Source organism: Sapajus apella, unplaced genomic scaffold (genome assembly GCF_009761245.1).
Source record: "Sapajus apella isolate SASKATOON/1434 unplaced genomic scaffold, GSC_monkey_1.0 scaffold85, whole genome shotgun sequence".
NCBI lineage: Eukaryota > Metazoa > Chordata > Mammalia > Primates > Cebidae > Sapajus > Sapajus apella.
The window spans coordinates 380,326-400,799 of record NW_022437025.1 but is presented as its reverse complement, the minus strand read 5'-3'; the positions used below and the strand labels follow the sequence as shown (position 1 = coordinate 400,799).

At 43.7% G+C, this 20,474-nt stretch overlaps 1 pseudogene; it reads right to left on the bottom strand.

The window, feature by feature from the left end:
* Window positions 1-18,527: 18,527 nt before the first annotated feature.
* Window positions 18,528-20,234, bottom strand: LOC116533911 (annotated as a pseudogene).
* Between the last annotated feature and the right edge of the window lie 240 nt (window positions 20,235-20,474).

Sequence of the window (20,474 nt, the reverse complement as noted above, 5' to 3'; positions counted from 1 at the left end):
TGGCAGCCTGCCCCTTCCTCTGGGATCTCCATCCCAGGGGATACTGACCTTTTGACTGCCTGAACACACCTGTTGGAGGTGGCTGGAGACCCTGGTTTGGAGGTCTCACCTAATCAGGAAGAATGGGATCAGCAACCCACTTAAAGAAGCAGTCTGGCATGTTTTGGTAGAACAGCTGTGCTGTGTTGGGGATCCGTTCAGTCCACAATTGGCTATGGCTCTCCAAGGCCCACAGGCTGAACTGGCTGAGTTGCCCAAACACCAAAGGTGGTGGCCCACCCCCTCCCCTGGGCACTCCACCCAGGGAGAAATTAGAACTCTGTTGGCCTTAGAACATGGGCAGGGATGGCCAGAGGCCCTGTCTGGGAGGACCCACCCAGCAGGGAGGAATGGATTGGGGTCCCATTTAAAGAAGCAGTTGGGGCATGCCTCGACAATACAGCCATCCTGTACTGGGGAACCACATCTGTCCTGGTTAGCTTGGATTCCCCAAACGCTTAGGCTAGAATGGCTAAGTCACCCAAACAGCAAAGGTGGCAGCAAAGCTAGCCCCCTCCCTGGGCACTTCATCTTATAACTCTGTTCATAAAAATATGGGTGGAGGTGGCTGGTGGTCCCTGCTGGGAGGACTCTTCCGGTGAGGGGAATAGATTAGGGTCGAATTTAAAGAAGAATTTTGATAAAACAGCTGCGCTGTGCTGTGGGGTCCCTTCTTCAGATCATTTGGACCATCTAAAACCCACAGGGTGCAATGGTTTCATCATCCAAACAGCAAAGATGGTAGCCCACCCCTTCCCCAGGGGCTCTACCCTTCTCAAGCAGGCACTACATTTTTTCTGGTGGCTGGCAGTAATTCCAAGCCAGTGGGTCTCTTGTGAGGTGCTGTAGAAGTGGGGCCCACAGAATGATGCTGCTCAGTCCCTTGGATTCAGCCCCTTCCTTTTTTTTTTTTTTTTTTTTTTTTTTTGATTCAGCCCCTTCCTAAGGGTACAAACCAACTTGCCACCTTGCCTGAGTTGCAGTCACCTTTGTTTGGAAATTCTGGGGCTGAAGTATGTAAAGCTCCTGGGTCTCTGTGCACGTCTGAGCAGCTACTCTGCTGAGACTCCACACAGCTCTGTGTGTCAGGCCCAAGGCCCTGGTGGAGTGGGCTCACAAGGGGATCTCAAGGGTTGCAAAAATTTATTGGAGAAGTGTGTTTTCCTGGGGTCGCACATTCACTCACCACTTTCCTTGGCTGGACGTGAGGGTTCCTTTGGCTCTGTGTTGCTCCTGGGTGGACACCCAGAATCTATTGTGGTAATACCATATTGTTTGGTTACTATCACATTTTAGTAAGAACTGATATGAGAAATAATTTTTTTTTGAGGCGGAATTTTGCTCTTGTTGCCCCGGCTGGAGTGCAATGGCATGATCTCAACTTACTGCAGTCTCTGCCTCCCTGGTTTAAGTGATTCTCCTGCCTCTAGCCTCCCGAGAAGCTGGGATTACAGGTGTCTGCCACCAGCCCTGGCTTATATTTTGTATGTTTAGTACAGGTGGGGTTTCATCATATTGGTCAGGCTGGTCTCGAACTCCTGACCTCAGATGATCCACCCACCTCAACCTCCCAAACTGCTGGGATTACAGGTGTGAGCCACTGTGCCTGGCCTTATTTTTATTTTCAAAATTCTCATGTGTGTTTCATTTTTTTTCACATCTGTATAGATTTTAGAATTTAGAACAACTTTCAATTTCTATGAAAATAATTTACTTTGAAATTTGCCTTGAATCTGTAGATAACGCTTGTTGAGTATTTTGATTTTAACATTTTTTATTGATAATCTTGAATGTTAGATGTATCTTATACAATTTTTAAAATTTGAGCATTGTAAATATTTTTCAGTGTAAAGTATGTGTACCTGCTTTTAAAAATATATTCTGGCTGGGTGTGGTGGCTCATTCCTGTAATCTCAGGATTACAGTATTCTTCTTTTCTAATCTGAAGGTTTTATTTATTTATCTAGTATAGTTTTCTGGCTAATACTTCTGGTACAATGTAAAACATAATGGAAAAAGTGTACATTCTTATTCCATTTTTAAACTTACAGATACAGCCTGCAGTCATCTACCTGTTATATGTAAATTTTTAGTGCTGCAAAAGATGTAGCACTCAAATATAAATTTCCTCAGCAAGGCAATTAACTTCTATAGAAGGGTGCAGCTCACAAACGGAACAATGGTGAGTCCACACCTAGACAAGGGAGGGGAAGGGGTTCTTATTTGTGATGGAGGTAACCCCTACCACTATGTCGTTCCCCTACTGGCTGGGGTTAGACTGCACAGTCTGGGCTAATTCTGAATGGCTATTTTAAAGAGAGCAGGGGTACAAACTGGAGTGGCAGGGTGGGTAGTTTGGCGGGAAGGATGGTTATGAGACAGCTCAGAGCAGGTAACCAGGGGTAACTCAGGCCAAAGCAGGTGACTGAGTAGGTGACCAGGATGAGTCAGGACAGAGCAGGGGACCAGGGGAACAGATGTGAACTACTGATTAAAACTGGTGGAAAGGGTTGTTTATGAAACTATAAGGAAGTTAAACTTTATAATGGAGGACAAAGAACTGAACATACTGACATACTGATATTTTGAAGAGAAATGTAAAACTCATTGTATCCAACAATTCCTCGTCTTGAATTTTCTTTACAGCTCTTTCTCTTCAAACTTCCTTAACATGTCTTGGCTTAGTTGCTCTGCTTGATTTTCTAAAAGAAGCAGCTTCTCTGAATAAGGTGGAGGATAGTTAAGGGAGGTTTTAGTAAATGTTGCTTCTGTGAGTCTCTGCACCAACCCACAGGTGCATAGTATGACACGCCACCTGACAAGAATGAGTACACCCACTATGACTGTGAGAGAAGTAAGAATGGAGACTACGATTCCTTTCCTTTTACCAAACGATTTCTCTCTTTTTTTTTTTTTTTTTTTTTTTTGAGACGGAGTTTCACTCATGTTACCCAGGCTGGAGTGCAATGGCGCGATCTCGGCTCACCGCAACCTCCGCCTCCTGGGTTCAGGCAATTCTCCTGCCTCAGCCTCCTGAGTAGCTGGGATTACAGGCACGCACCACCATGCCCAGCTAATTTTTTGTATTTTTAGTAGAGACGGGGTTTCACCATGTTGACCAGGATGGTCTTGATCTCTTGACCTCGTGATCCACCCGCCTCGGCCTCCCAAAGTGCTGGGATTACAGGCTTGAGCCACCGCGCCCAGCCCAAACGATTTCTCTAGCCGCTCTGTGAAGGGGTCATTTACTACTGAGTTGTTGGCAAACTCATTGGACAGAGCAGTTAGACCTTGCAGTGCATTTGTTATACTTCCATCAGGGTGATATTGTTTGAGATGAAGGTACATTGAGTTTTAATCATGATACAAACTCCTCCTCTTTCCACTAATACCATGTCTAAAGCTATTCTCTTTTCCCGAGCCATCTGGCTAGTAGCCCCTAATTGCTCAGCTATTCCTTTAATGGCATCTCTAGTGTAGTTAATACACCACTGTTGGTTGTAATAAATGTAATTTATCCAATCTACATTGCCACCCACCAAAATATTGACTGAAATTCTGCAGCTCTTTGATCTCAGGCTTTAAATTTATTTGGCAACTCCCACAGTGTTTACATAAACATGGGGGTTAAGGGAGCCATGTGAGGCGCTTCTCTTTTTTTCTGTTTCTTTTATAGTGTTAACGGAATGCTAGGGTGAAAGGGATGGCCAATTGGACTAGAGCACGGCTGCTGCTCTAATTACTTGGCAGAGTATGCAATACCACCACCCGTCTGCTTGGAGATAAACAAGGACAGACTGATTGGTAAGCTCTTGAAAAGGCTTGGTTTCACTGCACCCTGTTAAGTCTTGAAGGAATGTCAACTTTTCCCCCTGCTGTGAAAGGCACAAGGTGAAGTTAACATCAGGGGCTGGAGGCCGGATGGCCATTGATTGACCCGCAGGACTCTTAACTTCAGGCAATAGCAGTGAAAGAATCTTGGATGACTCATCGTCCCAGGCTGTGGGGTTCTGGAAGAAAGCTACCATACAGCTCATGCCTAGTTCATGAGAGGACCATGCAAGTGGAAAGGGGACAATCTGGGTTCTGGCCTGCCTGTCACACAGCGTAACCATAGCTCTTGTTTAGCGTACAAACAGAATATCTAATCAGTTCCAGGCAACGATTTGCATCCTGATACCCTGTTTCAGTTGCTATAGTTTGTTTTAAATCTTTAACTGCTACAGCAGCTATTTTGGTTTTATCCTTGGGTACATAATGAGAGAAGGTTTGGTTGTGGAGAACTTAGGAGAGGAATAAGGGGGTGCAGGAGGTGAGGAAGCAGTGAAGTCCATTTCAAAGGATTCTGTGGAGTCCTTCCCTGAGACTTCTGCTCCTATACCATAGAAACGGCTTAATGAAGGGGAAGAACTCTGGGGAGCAGAGATGGTCATCTGTCTGATGATAGGGAGGGATAACTGCTTTAGTAAAAGGAATACATGGTTTTAAGAAACCGCAAGGACTAGTTGGGGTGGCCCATCCTTGCTCTTTAGTGGTCTACAGAATGATGGACCAATTACGGCATGAAAGCTCGAGGGGTCAAGACTCCTGATTGACACCGGGGCCTTCATTGAAATCTTCCCAGACTAAATGGTCCCAATTCACTAATGTCCAGTCTGAGGAGAGCCAGGAAGGACAGACATACTTTTCTAAAGTGGAGAGCTGTCTTCGACTTAGCAAATCCCCACAGGGTATAACAAGGTAAGCATTAAATATAATAGCTTCAGGCGAAATTGACCTGGTTACATTAATAACTAGATGTTCAGCAATAGAAGAAAGAATAACAGATGAAAGAGAGTTAAATTTGTCTTAGCTTTAGTTTGGTAGGGTTTTCCCCTGGGACTATGGCCCATGACTCTGGAGGGAGGCAGCGCCTTTTTGACTTAGGTATGATGGGTCTGTCCTTTTTCTGCTGTCTGGACTGTGATCTCAGTAGTTAGGAACACCAGGTAAGGTCCTCACCAGGCCGGTTTGAGCTTTTCCTTTCTCCAGCATTTGACCTCAGGCTGATGCTGGTGTGCTGGAAATTCCAGGGGTGGCAGCTGCGCTAAAAGATCTTTAGTTCTGAGGGAAGGGAAAGTGGAAGATAAACCAAATATATGCTTTTTGAGAAACTGACTTTTTGTTTCAAATGTAGGGATATTGGTAGTAGAATGTCTTTTTGGTGAGCAGTTCGGACTCTTAGGGTAATAGGCCTTCCTACTTTCCCTGATGAAGGTGGGTGCCAGGAGTAAGATATTTCCATGTTATATCCAGTACCTGGGCTAATTTCCCAATGACATGTGCAGTAAAATGAGTCTTAGTATCTGATTCAATAAATACTTTAGACAACCAATTGGAGGCATCTCTGTGTAATCAATCTGGATACTTTGGAATGGCCTTAAGCCTGGATTCCTTCCCCTGAGGGGTAATCTTTTAATAGTTTGTTTTTAGTTTTCTTACATGCTAGGCAACTGTCTATAAGCCGTTTGGCCAGGGTATAAATTCCTATGTACCCATAAGCTCCGAGGACTGCATCACACATGGCTTGGGGCTCCCAATGGGTCCCTTGGTGCAGCTGGAACCACATTCCCCTCATAAGGTGTTTGGATAACGTTTCTCTCTGGTCTGGCAACATCCATTTTCCTTCTGAATTCTCTTTAGCACCTATTTTTTTAGTTTTTAGACCAAAGAAAGCCAAACACCATTTTATATTTGACAATGCTTCCTGTACGATTTTATACCTGATAAGCTAAATTTCACCTTTATATTAGTGTGCCATTAATGATAAACTCAATTTTAATAAAACATTGTAGACATAGTTATCCAATTTTAATGTCTGACCATAAGGTAAGATTTTTATAGAGTTTTTTTTTTTTTTTTTTTTTTTTTTTTTTTGAGACGGAGTTTCACTCTTGTTACCCAGGCTGGAGTGCAATGGTGCCATCTCGGCTCACCGCAACCTCCGCCTCCTGGGTTCAGGCAATTCTCCTGCCTCAACCTCCTGAGTAGCTGGGATTACAGGCACGTGCCACCATGCCCAGCTAATTTTTTGTATTTTTAGTAGAGACGGGGTTTCACCATGTTGACCAGGATGGTCTTGATCTCTTGACCACGTGATCCACCTGTCTCCGCCTTCCAAAGTGCTGGGATTACAGGCTTGAGCCACCGTGCCCGGTGAGTTTTTTTAACTCTATATAATTTTTGTTAAAGAGCAGGTTAGTGCTAAAAAAACAAAAACAAAAAACTTGCGCTTTTATTTTAATGTCCGGTTCACAGAAAAACTGGAGACCCCTTTAACTTTAGCCAATATGGTTACAGAATTTCCTTTATAATTAACATTTTAAAACTTGCTTAACCTTCAAAACATTTTTTTTTTTACTTTTAAAAAAATGTAGGTAGAAATCCGCATTCTTATACTTCCTTATAATTCTTTTACCAAAAGTATATTTTACTTTCCTTACACACCTTGCACATAAACTTTTTCAATAGTTTTACATTCAGGAGGCCTAATTACTTTTAAATTATACAACTTTTCTTGCATAAATTCCATTTTATAACATGTTTCATGACTTTCACACTCTTTGACGTGCCACAACTTTCTGACTTGTTGTAAATTTCTTTAAACAACTAGTTAATTTATTTTAGGACAAGAATTTACTATTTCTACAAGCGTTTCCCTATTAATTACTGAATACCCATCGTGTCTTTTTCCCTTAATCACCTGGCAGGAGCCATTTAATCCTACTGGGTTATGGGAATAATTAGTAGTTAATGTTAAATTATTATTATTATTACCAGAATAGCCTTATACTTTAAGGTTTTTGAGTCAGTTGCTACCTGTTTGCCTTTTCTTTCTTTCTTTCTTTCTTTTTTTTTTGACTTAGGATAGTCACATTGTGAGATGTACTCACAATGAGGTTTCCTTTAAGGCATTTATTTATTTATTTATTTTCCATTAGCAAAGCAGTTGCCGCTACAGATTGAATGCATTTGGGCCATCCAGAGGGTTACTGGGTTAAGGATTTTTGACAAGAAGGCTAGGAGATGTCAGTGGCCTCCGTGCCTTTGGGCAAGTATTTTTAAGACTACACCCTTGTTTACACTGACAAAAAGATGTCAGGCTGCTTAAGGAGGGCAAAGCTAGGACAGAGGCAGTTACTAATAGACGTTTTAACCTTTCCACCTGTTGGGTTTCTGGTAATTGCCAAATGAGAGGGTTTGGTCTGTCTTGCATGAGCTTTTTGTATAAGAGTTTTGTTTTTAGAACATAAGAGTCTATCCATAGACACCAGTATCTGACTAATCATAAAATCTTCTAAGTTCTCGTTTGGTCTCTGGTAGAGGCAATAGTATGATGCCTCCAATCCATTTAAGCTCAAATTTCCATTTTCCTTTGCTAATTAAATGACTTTTTCTAATATTTGACTAAATAAATTTGGAGACTCTGTAAACTCTTAGAGTAAGACTATCCATCAGTATTGCTATTTTCAACTAGAGTGTTTTCTCACTCAAAGGCAAATAAATAGGTCCCAGCTGTCCTCTGCCAAAGGACAAGCCCAGGAGGCATCTTTTAAATCTATTACTGTAAACCACTGGTGATTGTAATAATATAAGGATTGAGAACAGCAGGGTTTAAGAAGCCTATCAGGGAGAAGACCCTCAATTATCAATTATAGGCTTTTAAAGGAATAGGGCATATTACTTTCTCTACTACTTCTCTCTCCCCCTTTTCTCTGACTCTTTCTCTCTCTGACTTCGCTTTCTGTCAGTCTTTCTCTCTAGGATTTTTTTTTTCTCTCTTAGAAGCTCTTTTACAGGTTTATCTTTCTAGTTCTCCATTTTTTTTTTTGTAATTTCTTGTTAATATTTGGCCAATTGTTAGTGACAAAATGAAGTTTTAACATGCCCCCCAAAAGGATCCCCGAGACCTAGACCAGCATATTTTCCTGCATATTTTCTCCGTGGGCTGCGTTGTTATTGTCCCACCAGGGGGGCCTGGGTGGGAAATTTCTTATCCAGTGTAAGAACATTTTGGGTGAGTGGGGAGGGGGTGTTCACATTCCTAGGGTCCCATAGCAGCTCTACGGATCATACCTCTTTCTTCCCCCGAGAAGAGGGGAAAGGGAAGTTCTGAATATCTTTTTTTTTTTTTTTAATTTTATTTATTTATTTTTGAGACGGAGTTTTGCTCTTGTTACCCAGGCGGGAGTGCAATGGCGCAATCTCAGCTCACCACAACCTCTGCCTCCAGAGTTTAAGCGATTCTTCTACCTCAGCCTCCGGAGTAGCTGGGACTACAGGTGCATGCCATCACGCCCAGCGAATTTTTGCATTTTTAGTAGAGATGGCGTTTCACCATGTTGACCAGGATGGTCTCGATCTCTTGACCTCGTGAGCCACCCGCCTCGACCTCCCAAAGTGTTGGGATTATACTCATGAACGACGGCGCCCGGCCTGTTTGTTTGTTTGTTTTTGTTTTTTAACTTACCCTGTCTCGCTTTGAAGTCCTTTTAGGGAAGGATACTAAGGCTGGTAGTGAATGGGCTCTTAGGATGATTCCCAAGAGGCAGGGTTATAAGAAGGGGGATAACAAGGAGAGGAGAAGGGTCTGGGACAGCAGCTTCTTTTTCTTGTTTTGGTCCCTTCATTATTCTAATATTTTAACATTAGGCCTAGGGGATTATTAGGGGAATTATAATTGTTGCTAGCTTTATCCTTTACCCTACTTGGGATATTGCTCATTTTTGGGGTAAGGCTCAATTTTCCTTACCAGAAATGTCTCACCTTTTGGGGTGAGGCCTAGTTTCCCTTACCGGAAATGTCTCCCTTTTTATTTTAACCTCACAGACACCCCAACCAGGGAATACTTCACTGCCCCTTGCGGCTTCTCTTGCCTTAGTATATCCCTACCAAGGAATCACTGCCCTGCCATGGCTTCTCTTACCTTGGTCTGCCCTGACCACCAAGGAAATACTTTGCTGACTCCCAAGTGTTTCTTTCTTTGGCCTGTGCACAGACTTGCATGGTCGCTGTAGTATGTGAGGATCCTTTACCCCAGGTCACTGCTGGTTTTGTAACAGGGGGAGAGTATCCAGCTCCCAGTTCCAAAGAGGTTCTTGGCCTCTCTAACCCCAAAGAATGGGGAATAGGGTCCCGGAGGAAGGTGAGTTTGCCATTCCAATAAATATGGTGGACCCAAAGAGTTTTGCAGAAGAGCGATTTATTAGAGAGAGAGAGAGCACTCGTGCACGAGAGAGACAATGAGACAGCTCCTACGCTGTTGTTGGGGGGGAATCCAGGGAGGGATATCCATTCAGGTAAGGAGCAGCTGAAGTTTTAACTCTTGGGTTATTCCTTCCCACATTCATGTTCTCGTCCAATGAGAGGAGTTCTTTCAAACTTCCTCTGTAGCAATTGATCTTTGACTCTGATACCAGATGGGCTACTTGGTCCACAGCCCTGAGTTACAGAGCCTTCTCCTCCCAGAGCTTTCAGCAGGATTTTTGGGACAAAGGATCCCCACCTGGCTTTCCCTACTTGGCCCACTCCTGGGAAACCCAGACAAAGAACTTTACATTTGAAACCACTCTGCTCCCTGGATGGAGGTGTGGAGCAGGGAAATTCCTGCCTTTGAAACCACATCCCTTGTGGACCCAGGAAGAGAAGTTTCTTTAACACAGTTGCTCAGTTTCTTTCCATGTTGCTGAGAATATGGGCTTATTCCTTGCACCAGGTTGGTCCTGACTTCTCACTCATGAAGCCACCTCAACAAGGCAGCGGGGGCCACTCCTCCTCATGAGAGAGAATCACAGACCGCTCCCAGAGGGGTATGTGGTCCCTGTACGGGCCACTAATTGTTACATGTAAATTTTCAGTGCCACAGAAAAGTAGCATTCAAATATAAGTTTCCTCAGCAAGGCAATTTACTTCTATAGAAGGGTGTGGCTCACAGATGGAACAATGGCTAGTGAACACCTGAACAAGGAGGGGAAGGGTTTTTATTTCCTGATAGAGGTGGCCCCAACCACTGGGTCGTTCTCCTATTGGGTAGGTTAAACTGCACAGTCTAGGCTAATGCCAATTGGCTATTTTAGAGAGAGCAGGCGTACAAACCAGAGTGGTGGAGTGGGTAGCCTGGTGGGAAGGACGGTTATTGGACAGGTCAGAGCAGGTAACCAGGGGTAACTCAGGCCAAAGCAGGTGACTGAGTAGGTGACCAGGATGAATCAGGACAGGACAGGGGACCCGGGGAACAGATGTGAACTACTGATTAGAACTGATGGAAAAGGTTGTTTACTGAAACTACAAGGAAGTTAAACTTTAAAATGGAGAGCAAAGAGCTGAACATACTGACATACTGATTCTCTGAAGAGAAATTTAGAACTCATTGTATCTAACACACCATTAAGTATACTATTAGCTATTGATTTTTTATAGCTTTTTAGCAGGTCTTAGAAGTTCCTTTATAGTAGATTTCTGATTGTTTTATCATGGATAGGTGGTGGATTTGTCATACTTTTTGTGTCTATTTAAATTGTCACTTTTTTCTATTGTTCAAGTAACATTTTATATGTCGATTTTTTTAAATATTAAGCCAACACTGCATTTGTGAAAAACTATTGTTTTGTCATGGTATGTAATCAGTTTTACATGTTGCTGTATTTAGTTTGCTAACATTTCAGATAATTTCATCAGGAATTCTACATTTATATGGAATTTGGTCCATAGTCATCTTTGCTTGTGATTCTTGTCTGGTGTTGGCTCTTGTCATCTAGGCTGGAGTGCAGTGGTACAATCTCAGCTCACTGCAACCTTCACCTCCCAGGTTCAAGTGATTCTCTTGCCTCAGCTTCCCAAGTAGCTGGAATTACAGGCATGCACCACCACACCTAGCTAATTTTGTATTTTTAGTAGAGATAAGGTTTCACCATGTTGGCCAGGTTGGTCTCGAACTCCTGACCTCGTGATACCTGCCTCAGCGTCCCAAAATGCTGAGATTACAGGTGTGCGCCACCACGCCCAGCCAGGAATATATTTTTAAAAGCAGGTTCACATATTTTACACTGAAAAATATTTTAAATGCTCAAATTTTAAAAACTGTATATGATACATCTAATATTCAAGGTTATCAATAAGAAATGTTAAGATCAAATTACTGAATAAATGTATCTACAGATTCAATGTAAATTTCAAAGTAAATTATTTTCATAGAGATTGAAAGCTGCTCTAAACTCTATATGGATGTGCAAATATATGAAACAATATGAGAATTTTGAAAATAAAAAAATCGCAGTACTCCTGGCTAATAGATGAATAGAACAATGTTACCTGTTCTATTGCTGAAAGTTTTTGTGAAAAAATTGTGTTAGCCGGGCACGGTGGCTCACGCCTTTAATCCCAGCACTTTGGGAGGCCAAGGCAGGTGGATCACGAGGTCAAGAGATCGAGAACTTCCTGGTCAACATGGTGAAACCCCGTCTCTACTAAAACTACAAAAAATTAGCTGGGCATGGTTGTGTGTGCCTGTAATCCCAGCTACTCAGGAGGCTGAGGCAGGAGAATTGCCTGAACCCAGGAGGCGGAGGTTGCGGTGAGCCGAGATCGCGCCATTGCACTCCAGCCTGGGTAACAAGAGCGAAACTCCGTCTCAAAAAAAAAAAGAAAAAAAAAAAGAAAGAAAAAATTGTGTTACATTTTTATTAAATGTTAGTGAAATTCAGAATTTATGCAATTTGACACTGAGCTTTTCCATGTGAAAATAGTTTCGTTAATATTTTCTCTTGTTATGTGGGTATTCATTTACTCTCATTTATATATATATATGTATATTCATTTTCATATGTTGAAAACTGATTTTTCAGCATTATTTATTGAACACATTTTCCCCACTGGAATTTCTTGGCATCTCTGACAAAATTATTTTTACCTCAAATTAGTGTGTTTATTAATATTAATATGCCTTCAATTTTATTCTTTTAATCTACATAAATCAATTCCTATGGTAGTACTGTATTCTTTGATTACTATAGCATTGTAATTATAACATTATTATCATAATCTGTGCCTATCAATACTTTTTTTTTTAAAGATGGAGTCTTGCTCTTGTCACCCAAGCTGGAGTGCAGTGGTGCAATTTCAGCTCACTGCCTCCTGGGTTCAAGTGATTCTCCTGCCTCAGCCTCCCGAGTAGCTGAGATTACAGGCATGTGCCACCATGGCCAGCTAATTTTGTATTATTAGTAGAGATGAGGTTTCACCATGTTGGTCAGGTTGGTCTGGAACTCCTGACCTCTCGATCCACCTAACTCAGCCTCCCAAAGTGCTGAGATTACAAGTGTGAGCCACTGTGCCCGGCTCACATACACACACACACACACACACACACACACACACACACACACACACACATATACATATATAGTACTTTCAGTAGAGATAGGGTTTCACCATGTTGGTCTCGAACTCCTGACCTCTTGATCCATCTGCCTCAGCCTCCTAAAGTGCTGGGATTACAGGCGTGAGCCACCGCGCCTGTCGGACATTATTTATTTATTTATTTATTTATTTATCGGGACATGGTCTCACTTTGTGACCCAGACTGCCGTGCAGTGTGGTGATCTTCACTCACTGCAACCTCTGCCTCCTGGGTTCAAGGGATCCTCCTGCCTCAGCCTCCTGAGTAGCTGGGACCACAGGTATGCACCGCCACACATGACTGACTTCTGTAGTTTTAGTAGAGATGGGGTCTTTCCATGTAGCTCAGGCTGGTGGTGAAACCCTGAGCTCAAGCAAAAGACATTTTTAAAAATGCTAGTAGTTGACCAAAGTTCATATTGTAAGTACTTGACATGAAATAATATGAAATAAAAATATAAAATAAAGTTGTAACTTAATAAATAATGCAAATTTTACTCCATTATTAAGATGGAGAATATGACTATCATAGTATTAGTTAATATTTATGTTTACTGTGGGAGACAAAGGAATTATTGAAGAGAAACAAGGTTAATAAAATTGCAATTTGACTTTGGAATGTATAAAGCAGGCAAACCAAGCCTCCCTTCTATATTTACCAACGTTTAAGTAAGACGAAATAAATTTTAATAAGAACAAATAAAAAATAATAATATTGTGTTTAAAGAAGCTCTGAATAAAAGACAATCTGACCATCACTGTCATTACTATTTCATTCATACAATATGTAAGACAATATTTTAAGCCATTAAACATTTTTAGGCTTAACACCTAAGAGTTTAAAGTGAATATGTTAAATATTTATTGAATAAAAAAACTGGTACCTTTAAAACTTATCTTTTTAATTGAAATATAATTATTAGGCTGGGCATGGTGGCTAACACCTGCAATCCCAGCACTTTGGAAGGCCAAGGTAGGTGGATGACCTGAGGTCAAGAGTTCAAAACAAGCTTGACCAACATGGTGAAATCCCTTCTCTACTAAAAATACAAAAATTAGCCAGGTGTGGTGGCACATACCTGCAATCCCAGCTACTTGGGAGGCTGGGAGGCACAGCTGCAGTGAGCCAAGATCACACCATTGCACTCTAGCCTGGGCGACAGAGCAAGACTCCATCTCAAAAAAAAAAAAAAAAAAAAAAGATTATTCACAAAAATGGAAGTAAAATTTCCACAATTGTCCGGAGCCAAAAGCAGAGAAATAAATATAAATGGAACTGAGGGAAATTATCTTTAAAGGTGGAAATGGATACTTACCTGCAATACCTTCAAGAAAAAAGGGTAAATTATTTTCCAAAGAAAAACATTAATTTGGTTATCAGTAGAAGCTTAAGTGTGTACTTCAAGAAAAAGAAATAATTTGTGTCTAAAGTTAAAAATGAAAGAGTGAAAGACTTGATTTGGGAGGTGACATGTTTTTTTCTCAGGGTTATCAGTACCCGGCAGCCTTTCAACTACATATAACACTCTAGAGTTTAAAAAATATTCCTATATCCCATCTCTTCTCTGATCTTTAAACCCTGTGTGGCTGTGCAAAATAGAGGCTTGAGTCCCATTTTGCAGATGAAAAAGCCGAGGCTCAGAAAGACAAACATCACACACAAAGTTTGAGTCAGAACTGGAACAAGAACACAATACTCAAACCAGTGCTGTTCCCATCACTCAGTCACTCCTAGGACTAAGAATACGTTAAGACTCCAACAGATAGAGAATTGCTCAATGTATTCCACCAAGATTAAACCTGACCCACCCTGGAAAGCTAAGCATCTCTGGGGCCCTGTGGTGGAGAACTCAAGGAAGAGAATGATGCCTCCATTTGCACATCTGAGCTCCAATCCAAACTCTGCCACTCAGCTATAGAACCTCACTTTCTGACCCTCAGCTTTTTCTGCTATAAAATGAAACTACAGCCTGGGTGCTGTGGTTCACACCTGTAATCCCAACACTTTGGGAAGCTGAGGCAGGTGGATCACAAGGTCAGGAGTTCGAGACCAGTCTGGCCAATATGGTGAAACCCTGACTCTACTAAAAATACAAAAATTAGGCCGGGCGCGGTGGCTCAAGCCTGTAATCCCAGCACTTTGGGAGGCCGAGGCGGGTGGATCACGAGGTCAAGAGATCGAGACCATCCTGGTCAACAAGGTGAAACCCCGTCTCTACTAAAAATACAAAAAATTAGCTGGGCATGGTGGAGCGTGCCTGAACCCAGGAGGCGGAGGTTGCAGTGAGCCGAGATCGCGCCATTGCACTCCAGCCTGGGTAACAAGAGCAAAACTCCGTCTCAAAAAAAAAAAAATACAAAAATTAGCTGGCGTTTAGTCCCAGCTACTGGGGAGCCTGAGGCAGAAGAATCGCATGAACCCAGCAGGTGGAGCTTACAGTGAACCGAGATTATGCCACTCTGCACTCCAGCCTGGGCAACAGAGCGAGACTCCATCTCAAAAAAAAGAAAAAAGAAAAAAAAAAAACCTCAGGAAAAGGGTAGAACAGCACTGTAAATGCAGGGGTGCCTGGCAGGTAGAAAGCACTCATTGACTTAGTTTAAGCACATGGATAATATGTTGTGTTTTGCTGTGTCTCCTCCATGGTGTTTGGGTCATGGCTCCAGATCCTAGGGGCTTCTGATCAACCCTGTGGGTAAGTGATGGATGAACAGATGGATGGATGGGTGGATGAAAGGGTGGATAGATGGATGGATGCTCAGGAGAGCAGAAAGAAGTAAACAGAGAGTCAAAATGAAATTGAGGAGATGATTGAAGGATGAAGAGTTGACGCATGAAATAGAGGCATAGTCTCCAGCCCTCCTAACCCTGCCCAGCCCCTCCAACACCTGCCGTAGGGTAACAGTGGCACATGCCGCAGACACTGTCTCCAGTCACCATGACATAGCTGCAGAAGGTGACATAGACCTGAGGCTGATCATGGCTCATGAGAAACATGCCAAAAGCCAGCAGAAAGAAAGCACAGCAGCCTGATAAAGTCGATGTTGAAGCTCTTCTCATCTGCCACAGCTGCATGGCCAGGACATAGACTATGTATTCCTGGTGGGAGGGAGGGGGAGGGTGCATGCCATCCAGCATAAACACCCAGACAGGCTCACGGGGAGGGATGAAGCTCTGCAATTGCTGCCAGTTGAGGCTTAAAGTTAAAGGGAAAACAAGACCCCTCAGGTCCAGACCCAGTGCCTGGGCCCACAAGTTCAGCATGGCAAGAGGCAGCACAGTTCAGTGGACAGGTATACCCACCACCCACCTTCTCTCCTCACCCTTCTGCCTTCCCTGTGGGCTAAGCAGTCCTGCAGGGGATGCATGAATCTGAATGAGAGAGTACACAGGAAAGAGAGAAGCGAAGGTTACCAGGTCTGGGCCTCAGCCAAGGCTTTGACATCACTTTATTTGCCTACTATAGGGATGAACTAGGTAGACAGGTGGCTGTATCATTACACTGTATTAATACAGATACACCTTGCAACCCTGGGAAGCAGCATACAATTCTGTAGCCAAGAGATGTTAGAATGCTGCTGGAGGATCCCAGGATGTCACAGGCTGGCATGTCAGAGTCCTGAGTTTTAGACTTTTCAAAACATGTGCCCATCTGGGTTTCAGGCAGAATAGACTATACTGATGGTGACTGTGTGCATGCCACCGTTCTAAATATGTTACACTATTACTTAAGGGACTCCATGTGGCAGGTACTGCTATATTCACTTTACAGAGGACACTGAGCACATATGTTGTAACTTGCCCCTGGTCACACAGCTGGAAATAGCAGAGCAGCTGGGATGTGAACCCAGAGTCTGTGTACTTAGCCACAGTGCAGTCCTGCATAACTGCAGAACAAGCTTGTGTGTGTGAGCTCTGATGGCGAGGCAGGCTGACTGGATTTAGAGCCTGGTTCCTCTACTCTGGGGCAGTGTGGTCTTGATCAAGTTACCTGCTGTGCTTCAGTTTCCTCCTCTGTAAAATGGGCATAATAATACTGCCTTCTGGATTTGCAGCTGTCTTTGGGCCTAGCCTCCCTGTGTTCCTGTCATGACTTCACACTCTGTGGACCATCCAGGCCTGCCTATAATGAGCTCCTCCCATCTTTGACCAAAGCTCTGGTGAATTAATGTCTGCACAGGGTGTGAATGACTGATAGCAGCTTCCTCAGTTTCCTTGCAACCTAATCCAAAATGCCTTCCTAAAAGTAGTAGTCTAATTTGGGATTTTAATCCTGCAGACAGGCTGATGAGATAAATGAGATTTCTTTACAAAATTACAGGAAAGTTAGATCTATCAGTATCTCTAAAAGAGAATATTCCCTTGGAGTGTTGATGGGTTAAACGGCTGATGCAGGATAGAACGCTTTCATTTGGCTCCCTGACTTCCTGGGTTTGGGGATTTTCCTGTTCTTGGTCATCACCTCCGGCCTCCTGCCCCTCATGGCGATGCTTGTTCTCAATCCCCACATCTGTGCCCACACCAGGCCTTCTGCCTGGTAGTCCTACCCACAGACCCATTTTCTTTTTTCTTTCCTAGACAATTAAGTGACTTTTTTTTTTTTTTTTTTTTTTTTTTTTTGAGACGGAGTTTCGCTCTTGTTACCCAGGCTGGAGTGCAATGGCACGATCTCGGCTCACCGCAACCTCCGCCTCCTGGGTTCAGGCAATTCTCCTGCCTCAGCCTCCTGAGCAGCTGGGACTACAGGCACGCGCCACCATGCCCAGCTAATTTTTTGTATTTTTAGTAGAGACGGGGTTTCACCATGTTGACCAGGATGGTCTCGATCTCTTGACCTCGTGATCCACCCGCCTCGGCCTCCCAAAGTGCTGGGATTACAGGCTTGAGCCACCGCGCCCGGCCCCAATTAAGTGACTTTTAACATGCCTATTAATATTAATAAAATGCAAGTCAAAGACAAGGGGAAGCATGTTTTACATCAAAATTAGTGAGAAAACAAACAATGGACAAATTCTTCTTTTATTTATTTATTTTTTTTTTTGCAAATCTGTGTGCCAGTCAAATGGGTAATCACAGATAAAATGTATTTTGTGAAAAACTTAGAATGTCAGATGTAACTCTAGCATTTCAAACAGCTGTGTAGAGTATCACCAAGATCAGATGACATACACAAACACTGCAGACAAACCCGGTAAAACACTGAACATAAGACTAACAATACAATCAAATACAAAACTGGGGAGGAGGAAAGGGTATTTTTTTAAAGAGTTAAGCGAATAGATTACCAGAAAAAATTACAAAACTCAGTAATTATTATTTGGCATTAATACAAAATTCCAAGGGCATGGGGAAGGTGCATCTTTAATGTACTAGCTTTAAAGTTCAAACAAAGAAAAAAGACCAAGAGCTGTTTTCCTCAAGAGCAGCTGTACATTTCACATAATCGTTCAAAAGCAAAGGCTATTGACACCAGTGATTGTTTAATGTTACAAGTTTACAGCAAAGACAAAACTAAATAGCAAATTCACAAGGCAATACTTACACAGAATAATCATCTCATGTCTCATGCAATGCCTACAAAGTGCTCTCAATTGAATATACAAATATAATTCACGTTAAAAAAAATAAATATAAATTTGACACACAGAAACATTGAAGGCTGAGTAGTAATGAGTGGGTTTAGCATTTGCCTTATTGAGAGGAGAATGTGTTTGTCATGAAGACCTTGAATACTTTTCCCCAGGTCACTGTAGAAAAAGATACCTTCATTACAGTGCAGCAGCACAGCGGTTAATTTCGGAAAGGCTGCTGTAACATCCACCAGTGACTGACATTTTACAGAAGATGGATTGGTAAGACTACACAAAACCTGAAGAAGCTATGGTCAAAATACAGCTTTCAAATGTAATTCACAAATAAAAGTCCTAATCAGTAAAACTACTGACACATGTAGAGGGAGTAATTGCAAATTGGATTCTAGCAGTATTTCAACCTAGGTTGCTTTTGTCACAGTGTTTTTTGGTGGGGATGGGGTAGATGCGAAATGAGTAGTTTAATATACTGGAAGGCTGAGAGAGCACTTCATTTTTGTTCCAATAAGTCAAGATGTTGTGTTCCTCTGGGTGGTGGACCTAGGGGTGTCTGGTCAGTGAAGAGCGCTCTTTCCTCAGCTGCAGGCTTTGTTATCTGTGCTTTCATGAGTTCTTTAGGTAAAAGTGTATTTTTGGACTTTTCAACATTCAATTCTATACATAACTGTTCTCTACTCTTTCTAGAAGCAGGCAGCAACACCGAATGCTTTACCAGGGCGATTGCTGAAGGTCTTCTCTCTGGATCTGGATGAATCATAACTTTGAGCAACTCTATAAATTCTTGGAAAAGCCTGTGTGGTGTCTGAGGTAATCTTCCCTGTCTGATTCCATGCCATTGGTCTCCATTCCTGGGGAGAGATTCAGCAGCAGCAGTACATACCACTGTGGGGGCAAGTGCAAGACATCTGCTTTTAGTAGATGGTATAGTTCTTCTGTAAAATTTCATTTGCAAAAAAATGACTATCATCCTGTTCAATCTGTGGACTAGAGATCCTTGTTATATGTCCAGGATCACCTGTTTTAAGCATAACTTTGTTTGATGCCCAATTACATGCTTTGGCGTGTTCCCACCCAAATCTCATCTTGACTCGTAACACATAATTGCCACACACTGTGAGAGGGACTCTGGGAGATCATGGGGGCAGTTTCCCCAATATTGTTCTCCTGGTAGTGAATAAGTCTCATGAGATCTGATGGTTTTATAAGGGTAAACTGCTTGGTTCTCTCGTTCCATCTTGTCTGCCACCATGTAAGATGTGTCTTTCACCTTCCCACATGATTGAGAGGCCTCCGCAGCCACGTGGAACGTGAGTCCGTTAAACCTCTTTTCCTTTCTTTATACATTACCCAGTCTCAGGCCTGTCTTTATCAGGAGCATGAAAATGACCGATCCACCCAGTCCTCTTCATCTCCTTCTTCAGAGGCTGCATTGGGGATTGAGGTCTGATACATGGAAATATTACCAGGTTTCATATCCATGTAAATCAAAGACATGGAATGAGTATACCTCAAGCCCGGCCAACTTGCAGAAGGAGATCCTTCACCACTGCTTGTTTAAAGTAACTCATGACTCTGTAATTTTTACTCGTAGCATCCACTGACCCTCCACCATCACAATATCTATTCTGCGTAAGCATATGAGCATCTATTTACCCAAGCAGACAAGTGTCAGACTACGTGAATGCTGTCCAAGCACTGCGTGAGCATACCTTCCCACCAGGCGTTCTGCTCAGCAGCTAGCCAGTGACTTTTCTGCTCGCTTAATGCACCTGTCCGGCCTTTCCACAGGCGGCCCCTGGGGCCTGCGGGGCCGCTGGCGTCGGGGCAGCCCTGGCACTGTCCCCAGCCCCGCTCCCCACCGTGCAGCGCCATGAGGTCGGACTCCTGGGCGCGTCCTGTGCCCTGGCCCACCCGAGACGCAGCGGCCCGCGGCCGGAGCCGAGGGCCCTGACCCGGCTCCACCCCGCGGGGCTCCGCGGCTCAGGGGGTCGCCCAGCGGCGAGGGCCCGGCTTCGCCCTGGACGCCCACGGTGTCCGCCCCCGCCCTGGTTTGGCCGACGGCGGCCGGGTCCGGGCGGGGACTGGGCTCGGGGGCGCCCACTCCCACCTCTCCGGGGTCCGCGTCCTCGGCACCGCCGGGAGGACTCCAGGGGCTGCAGCGCCGCCATCGCCGGGCAGACCCCGGCCGACCTCAAAGCGACCGCGCGGTGGGGCGGAGGGGACCGGGGCTGCGCGGCCCGGGGTGGGGGCAGCGGGGCTGCGGCTGCCGGGAGCCCCCGGGAGCTGCTCGGTACCGAGGGTCCTGGGGCCGCCCCTCCCCGCACAGCTCCGGGTAGGCTTGGGGATGGAGACACACTCTCAGCCCACATTGCCCCGCCAGCCGCGCTCCGAGGCCTGACCGAGGCCCC